The sequence below is a fragment of the Canis lupus genome, chromosome 4, assembly GCF_048164855.1.
Source record: "Canis lupus baileyi chromosome 4, mCanLup2.hap1, whole genome shotgun sequence".
Classification (NCBI taxonomy): domain Eukaryota; kingdom Metazoa; phylum Chordata; class Mammalia; order Carnivora; family Canidae; genus Canis; species Canis lupus.
In genome coordinates this window covers 33,807,405-33,816,988 of record NC_132841.1, presented here as the reverse complement: position 1 = coordinate 33,816,988, position 9,584 = coordinate 33,807,405, and positions in this window count along the sequence as shown.

The following is a 9,584-nucleotide window of genomic DNA, read 5'->3' as shown; positions in this document are numbered from 1 at the left end:
TAAGCATCTGCCTTCGGCTCAGGTCATGATCTTGGGGTCCTGGGCTCAAATCCCATATCACGCTCCCCACTCAGTGGGGAGTCTGCTTGTTTCTCTGCCTCTCTCCCTTTGCTTTCTCTCTCTCTCTCTCTCTCTCTGAGACTCTCTCAGATAAATAAAATCTTTAAAACAAAAGTGTTCTCCCTTATATGCATTTTGTACTTGTTTGTATTTTGGAATAACTGCAACACAGAAGAAAGCGTCTAGATCGAATTTGTCCTCCTTTATCATCAGTGCGAGAAGCAAACAACTAGCATATGTGTAATGCAAATCTGGGATTTGGGGAACCTGCTCTTTTTCACTTAACTTTAACAATCAATAAAAAAATGTGGGGCACGTGAGGGGGCTCCACGTGGTTGAGCATCTGTCCTTGGCTCAAGGCGTGACCCCAGGGTCCTGGGATCGAGTTCCTCATCGGGCTCCCTGCATGGAGCCTGCTTCTTCCTTTGCCTGTGTCTCTGCCTCTCTCTCCCTGTGTCTCTCATGAATAAATAAATAAATATAATCTTAAAAAGATGTAATTTTGGATTATTTTTCTTTTATATTTTCCTTTTAAAATTTTATCTAATTGTTCCCTTTTATGCCATTTCATAAGTTCAGTACTTTTCATATATTTCCTTAGCATACTCTATGTTGATCTAGCCTTTTCTTTAAATTTTTCTAGTAATTTTTCATATTTAAAAATTTTTCTATTTAAGTAAATTTAATTTTCTTTTGTGTAAATATGCACTGTATTCTTTGAGTAAAACATTTCCCTTTTATTTGTTTTAGCTTATCTTAACTCTTTAATCTTTTAAATCTCATAATCCTCAGAGTTCCTCTCTTGTTTTGTCTTATTTGCTCTTATCCTATTTTGAATTTTAATATATTCTAATTATACATCTGCCTTTACTTGTTATTTCTATGTTATACGTTTCTGCACTTAGGTCATTTTATCCATTTGTATAGCAGTAACTTAAAAGAGATTTAATATTCCTACATACATAAAATATTGAATGCTCAAAAGTATTAGTTCTCCACTCATTCTCTCTAGCCATTTTAGATCTGTGTTACTGTAACTACTTTTTATTTTAAACCTATCAACACATGTATTATTTAACTGTAGTTTTATCACCTTATTTTGTATCATATTCTATATTTATATGGGTTTATACTTAAGAATATCCAAATCCAAATAAGACCTATTGACATATGCAAATATGTCAAATTTTATGAAGAATAAAACGTGGGCTATCAGCTCTGCTCAGATAAACCCTGTTGACAAATATTCACACAGTATGAATATTAGAACACAGTTCAGAAAACTAGAGAATAAAAATTAAAACTATCTTGTGTCCATTTACATCCCTTTTGCAAGAGCTCAACACACTATCCCCTAAAACCATTATTAATAGTAGCTTCCTATCACAGCAGATGTTTATTTGCACAAATGTAGCCATAAAAACAAAGAGAAAATTTCTTACTTGAATTTAATAGGAAAAAATATGCTAATGTGAAATCAAAAGGCTTGCCAAACTTCAAATATTTCTTCACTAAAAGAATATTACTTTATAAAAGCTTCCTTTTTAGTTTAAGAAATAATATTATGAAAAAAAAAAACAAAGAAGCTGAAGTCATTTGTTGATAACATGTTTAAGTTTGAGACAGTAGTGTTTGTGCCCTTTCTATGAAAGATAAGGAAATTAGGTCCCCTAATTTTTCCCCAAGGTCCTCCCAAGTTCCATGCATTACATTATTAATCTTATTTTGTAATTATTTATAACATTACTTCTCTTTTTTTGTTCCCACTTTATCGAGATATAATTCAAATAAAAATTGTATATAAGGTATACAGTGTGATGCTTCGATATCCATACACATTGTGAAATATCAGCACAAACAAATTAACATTTCCATCACTTCAAAGTCACCTTTGTATGTGTGATGAGAGTATTTAGGTCCTACACTCTTCTTACTGCTTGCTCTCCAGGAGCATTCCCACACACAGCTGGCTCTGGACTTCTATTGTCTTTGAGTCAATGCCCCACAGTCATTTTGATTCATCTAATAATTCATTAATGCCCAAGCTTTTGTCTTGATTTCTTTCTTTATTTTTTTAAAGATTTATTTATTTGAGAGAGAGAGAGAGAGCGCACAAGCAAGGGGGAGAGGCAGAGGTAGAGGAAAAGAGAGAGAATGCAAGCAGATTCCCTGCTGTCAAGCATAGTGTCGGACACGGGGCTCAATACCAGAACCCTGACATCATGACCTGCGCTGAAATCCAGACCCAGATGCTTAATGGACTGAACCACCCAGATTCCCTTGATTTCTTTCTTTGAAAATTATCTCTAAGTTTTTTTTACAAAAGATTTTCTTTTCCACTCATCTTTAATTTCTTAGCTGATTAACATTTCAAAAGAGCAGAATGTGGATAGGTCTAGGAACACTCCATGTTCTTGGAAAAGCTGGTCAGTTTTTCTGGTTGTTTTCCTCTATTCCTACAATATGAGACAATAAATGAGTATCTCAGTCATCATTGCCTGGGAGGCAAAACATAACTATGATAGTGAAGTGTTTTCCCCAGGACAACCACATGTCATAGGTTAAATCAACTTCTAGAGTGTTAGCATAATTTCCCAGAAGTCTCTTAAATGTCCGTGTCTCCTCAATTCCTTTGTTTTGTTATAGGAGTCAAGGAGAACTAGCTAGTCTTAGGGTCATCTCGCAAAGAACATTGAGAGTAATGATAGGGACACATCCTAAGGATCATTCTCATCAACAAACCATAACTCTCCTTAGGCAAAGCCTGCTTGCTTAGAATACCACATAACCCTAGGAATTAAACACCAACCTCACCCCTGACGCAGGGTCTCAATGTCACACTAAGCACTACCTGTTTATAAGAATGACAGATTTTTAAGGACAGATTCTTGGGTTCCATTTGCCCACATTCCAAAGGGAGAACTTGATCCCATTCTGGGTCACAGTGAAGCCCTTTAAAATAAGTGTGACAGCAAAAAAATAAAACAAAATCTCCTCTGGTCAATATTTGTTTAATTCGCTTCTCCTACATACAAAGTATTACACTACATACTTGAATGTTATATGTAACCACTAAATAATAAAATTATGTTATTACAATTATATATACTGCTGCAATAGATTCGACATACTAAAAATTAACTGCTTGATATTAGTCTGGGGTTTCAGTGGATGCTTTCTCTTAGACAGTATTGATTTGAAAGCTGAAAAATAAGGCATTGTTAGCAAAGGGTATGGGGATAGTGGAGGCACGTATAGAGGAAGCACTTAGACACAAAGTCCAAGTCACAGATAACTTTGGCCCTCTCAAATACTTGATTGTTAGAGGATCACAGCAAAAAAAAAAAGATTAATTAATTAATTAATTTAGAAGGACTTGGAATAATTCTAGGGAGATAAATGAATAGATTCTCTGGGCTCAGTCACTTATGTTAATAATCTTGCATTGCAAACTTGGAGGACCAGAAAGACACCAAAAGGCCACAAGTGTGGGGCTGACCTGATAGGGAACACCATACCATGCTGCCTGGAACTGAGAGCCTGGAGTGGAAGGGGCAGGAGTAGCCATGGAAACTGTGGTAGGGACACCTAACGCAGGACAAGAGACGATGGTGGCTGGGAGTAAAGGACAGATGAAAAGCAGTGGAGTGATTTGAAGACTGACGTATGGAATCACCAAGATTGGGGACTGACATCCATGAGGACTGAGATGTTAAGACTGATGGTTTCCTGTTGGAATCACCAGAGAAACTAGATGAACAATTAGGTAGATAATTCATTGAGAAGGAGGAAATTCAGCACCAGGAAGGAAATCATCTGTTGGGTTGTGAACTTCCATGCTGGTTAACCACAGATTAATGTCAATCTCATTATCTAAACATCCCACTCATTTCATCTAGTAGACCTTTGGGACTGTTCACTACCATCTGAATCTTCTTTCTCAAATTCCAGGTGATTTTCGGGGTGTAATTAAAACTAAAAACGTAGATTTAGAGATAATTAGTACAGCTTAAGTTCAAGATTCTTAGTAGTAGCAGAGAGGCATATTTAGCTCAGAGTTACACTCCCAGGGAAAAAAATACCCTCCGCTCTTAAAGTAGTAAACTTCTCACCCATAAATCCTGGGATCAAATACTTTAAATCAAAGAAATCTTTTGATCATATTCATTCCATTCATTCCATCACTGCTATTTATTTGTTTGTTTATATTTCAGCTTTATTGAGGTATAACTAACAAGTAAAAATGTAAGCTAAAGTACACTGTGGTGATTTGATGTATATACACAGTCTGAAAAGATTCCTTCCATCTAATTAATTTACGCATCTATATCATCTTACGTATTTATCTTTTTTGTTTTTTGTTGAGAATGTTCTATCTTAGCAGATTTCAATTACACAATATAGTGTTATCAACCATAGTTACCATGTCTTACATTAGAACCTTAGACTTTATTCATCTTATAGTTGAAAGTTTGTACCCTTTTACCAACCTCTTCCGATTATCCCCACCACCCAGTTCCTGGCAATCACCATGAGTTTGCCTCTTATATCTTATCTTGTTTTATTTCATTTTTTTTAATTTATGATAGTCACACAGAGAGAGAGAAAGAGGCAGAGACACATTTTCATTTATGTCTTCTTTGGAAAAATGTGTATTTAGTTCCCCTGCTTGTTTTTTTTTTTTAATTTTGTAAATTTATTTTTTATTGGTGTTCAATTTGCCAACATATAGAATCAGATTGGGGGTTTTGGGTTTGTTTTTTGCTTTTTTTATTAGTTTGCTATTAAGTCACACAAGTCCTTTATATAATTTGGACATTAACTCCTTAACATATATATATATAGTTATATATATAACTATATATATATATGGATGTTCAGACATGCAAAAGAATAAAATTGGATCACTTACACCTTATACAAAAAAAAAAAAACACACCTCAAAATGGATTAAACACTTAACTGTGAGACCTGAAACCAGAAAACTTCTGGAAGAAAACATTATGAAGTAAGCTCCGTAACTTTGGTCTTGGCAATGATCTTTTGGATTTGACAGCAAAAGCGAAGGCAACAAAAGCAAAAATAAACAAGTGAGACTACATCAAACTAACAAGTTTCTGCATTAACAATGGAAACCAGCAACAAAATGAAAAGGCACACTACAGAATGGGAGAAAGCCTTTGCAAATCATATATCTGAAAAGGAGTTAACTTCCACTGTCATTTTAAAGGCTTTCATAATTTAAATTGCTCTAATCTTGGCAAAAGTATTTATTTTTAATTACTTTTAATATATGCTGCACTGCAAAAAGATTCAAAGGTATATATTTTTCTGACGGGAGCCTTCTAACTCTCTCAAACCACGTATCTGTCAAGTTGTGGGATATGTTCTCAACTATTTTTTTTTTTTTTTAGAAAGTGACATTTCTCCATACAATATTGCACATGGGAAGCTGCCAAATATCAAATAAAGAGATTTTGCTATTGCTCACTTTGATGCCATTTAACTCCCTGATCTTTGTAAAGAGTACGTAAGACTCTCTGTAGCCTTTGCTGACCTCTCAGTGGTTATTCATGAACAGGGAGAAGGCAGGGGCAAAAAGTCATACATTCAAGACACTTAAGCTGTTGTCAGGTCAATGAAGGATAAGTAAAATTTTTCCGGGGTGACTGTGGGATTGCAGAGGTGTATTGCTTTAAGAAGACTAATTTATACCATAAATTGGATTAGCACATGCTCAAATTATCAAAATCCAGGTGCGACTCTGTTTCCGTAGAAGTGGTTTGTGTTTCCTAAGATAAAGCATGTTAGCTCAGGCTACCCTAACAAAATACTATAAGTACTTAAAACTATAGAAATTATATTTCTGGCAATTCTGGAGGCTGCAAGTCCAAGATCAGTGTGCCAGTATGGTCAGGTTCTGGTGAGGGTTCTCCCCCTGGCTTGTAGATAGCCACCTTCTTGCTGTGTTCTCACATGGCCATGTGATGTGTGCACATGGAGAGATATTGAGAAAGAGATTTTTCTCTTGCTCTTCTTATAAGGCCACCAATCCTATTGGATTAGAATCGCACCCTATGACCTCACTTAACCCCTAAAAGCCCTATCTCCAAATACAGCCATATTGGGTAGTTAAGACTTTAACATATGAATTTTGGGGACACAAACACACTTAAGGTCATAGGTAATATACAAGGTAATATAATGAAAGGAATTCACATGATGGTGTGAACATCTATAATTATTCAGTATCTTCATGTTCCTTAATGGGGACAACAGATATGGATACTATCCAGTAAGTGGTGTGTTTAATTTGAACGCTAACTACTAAATATTGTTTCTCATAATCATATCATTCCTTAAATGCATTTCTCTGAATTCTTACTAAATCTGAAATTATTTCTTATTGGCAGTAATGACAATGCAAATGAGATATGCAAATAATCATACAATTATAAGCTTTTTGGCTCTCTTATGTTTTTCTACCTGTAATATGTTGGATGTTGAGGGCAACATAAGAATATGGTTACTTTTTTTCAGCATTTTAAAGCTGTCTTCCTGGTTTTGCTTCAAAAGGGGAGAAAGAGGGTTTAAATTTTCCAAAAATTTTGGGTGGGAAATCCCACATAACTTTATCATCGTGGTTCACTCTTCTGTCCTAAAGCAAAACTTCTATACAACTATAGCTCTTTCAAAACCAGTATTATAGATGTGCATGCATATAGTAGAAATTATCATGCTCTATTATCACTTCCATTGGATTCAATAAATTTTATAAATGTTAGGTCCACATTAAGAACTGACCGATTCCGATATGGAGTGTTGTGACCCTCCAAAATTTGCTTTGAGGTGGATGGACCTGGAGGGTATTATGCTGAGTGAAATAAGTCAATCAGAGAAGGACAAACATTATATGGTCTCATTCATTTGGGGAATATAAATAATAGTGAAAGGTATAAAGGGGAAAGGAGAAAAAATTAGTGGGAAATAATCAGAAAGGGAGACAGAACATGGAAGACTCCTAACTCTAGGAAACGAACTAGGGGTGGTGGAAGGGGAGGAGGGCGGGGGGTGGGGGTGACTGAGTGACAGGCACTGAGGGGGGCACTTGATGGGATGAGCACTGGGTGTTATTCTGTATGTTGGCAAATTGAACACCAATAAAAAATAAATTTATTTTTTAAAAAATAGACAACCACCTTTGATTACTAAGGTGGTTGTTTAAAGTAGAAATAAGAGAAAATTACTACTAGCTAGAAACCCTACATAGGGTAAGGATAGAGTGGTAGTTGTATAAAGGTACATATTGAGTCTTTCTCAAAGAATTGTACTATTTCTTTTGCTGCTAAACAATCTACTCTCAGAAAATCATGGATGGAATCGATGTCCCGAGTTGATATTCCTACAGAAACACTTTTTTTCAGGTGGGAAAACTAATGCCTTGACAGTGACAACTTCATCTCTGTCCTAATTCAATTTCAAGTCTAACTTAGAAGTGACTTAAACCTTGTATTTTTGAAGAATGTTTGCTTGTGATTTATCCTTTCCACATCAGAAAAATCTTACCTTTGAGGTCACAAAATATTCTATGCATGCCCCCACCAAAGTGCTTCTCTTTATTGGTTTAACTGCCTGATACCTCCTGCCAGATAATAATGTCTTTGATGATAAGCACTGTATCTTATTGTTCTTTGCTATGGTGATAGGAGTCAAGACATTAAGATAGTTCCTGGATTAGTCCCAAAATAGCTGATTTTCTGAAGTTATATAGTGGAGTTCAAAACTCGTGTGCATTTTATGGCTTGAACCCAAGGTCAAAGGAGATAGAGATGTAAGGGATTGAGTTCTCAATTGAGACAAGGGTTTAACACTAGCTAACCCAGCACCCTGGATAGTGCCATGGGGTGGCTCTCACAATATTTGAAATAAATTTTTATCTATAAAAAATCCCACAATAAATGATCTTCTAAAGTTCCATGGTTGACAAGCATATTCTCATGGCTCTTTGGATCTGTCCTCACCACTCTCCCCACCACCCTACCTTACCAGCTTTTAGTGACATCTTCATCAGACATGAAGGTCAGGTCTTCATGACCACTCCATTAGGATATCCACACCCTTGAAAGGGTACAACTAGATGACAGGATGGTCTTTTGCCTTTCGCAGGATGTTGCTACAACCTTTGGGGTTTCTAAACTGATTGAAGGAAATGACCCCAATTTTTTCTCATTTCAAAAGTTCTACTGTCTTTATAGATACTCCTCCTAGTTCCTTTCTGCTTTATTTCTGATAAATCATAACTGAGACATAGTAAATACATCATTAGGTAAGCAACTTGAGCTGAAAATTGGCTATATTTTAAAAATGCTGATGTATGGGATTTGGAGGTCTTACCTTACCTGACATATGGCAAAAGAAAATTAAAGAAAATAGTCACAGCAGATCCCTTCCTCCACACTTCAGTGCTTTGTTAAATAAGAATAAGCCTATTTAATTAATATTGATTTAACACTGACTGTCCTTGAGATATATTACCCTTTGACACATTTTTACCTTCAAAACTGCCAAAATTGCAAAATGTTTAATAACAAAATTCAAATCCATTTTTAAGCTCAGAGTTATTGTGGTTTGTTATCACCAATTCCCAGCTACTCAAGGAAGGAGGTACGTGCCTTAGCAAGTGGCAATGTCTTTATTTATGACCTCCAGTTATTAGTTAGGTTTGCCAGACATTTCTCAAAACATGGCCCAGGTCATCCAGGAGTAGGACTCTAAAGCAGGATAAAAGATTCTGCTATATTTGGCTTATGATCCTGGCATTTGTTAGAACATGACAACCTCACTTTGATAGAAATATTAGGTAGTTATTTCTTTATAAATAAAGAACACAAAGGAGGCATTTGTTTACCAGCTAGAAGAAGAGGGAACGTTTATTATTCTTGACACCTTCTTTCTGGTCATTTGAGTAATGGGTAAATAACCAGAAGCCCTTATTTACCTAAGGTAAGACTTTTTTATTTGAAAATTTGCTTATTCAACTCTACTCTTTCATTTCACCCAAATTTCCGAGTAAGCCTTGGGTAATGGTCCTTTCTAGTAAAACCCTGTCCCCCTGTGAGGAGAGATGTATACATCTTTAGATCTGGGAAGTTCCTCTGAGATCCCCTCCTCATTTTCAGTTTTAGAATAGCAGGTCAATGATTCGACATATAAGTTATATCTTAAGTAACCATCACCTTCCTTTGTGTCACGGGGCAAATCAAAGACCTAATAATACTGACCCAAACCCCCACAATGAGTGAATGACAAGTAAGAAGGTCAAATATCCATTGAATTTTTCAAGTAGACGCTGCTGCAGAAGGAGACTGAAAGCACTCATTTTAGCCCTCACCACCATGGAAGTCATTCTCCCTTGGAAGTCCTCTGCCCAGATCTGAGGAAAAGCACTTGCAGCATGCTCAGAGACTCACTTCCTGGAGCAACGTGCAGCCAAAAGTAAGAGCCCTAGAAGTGAACATCTCAGC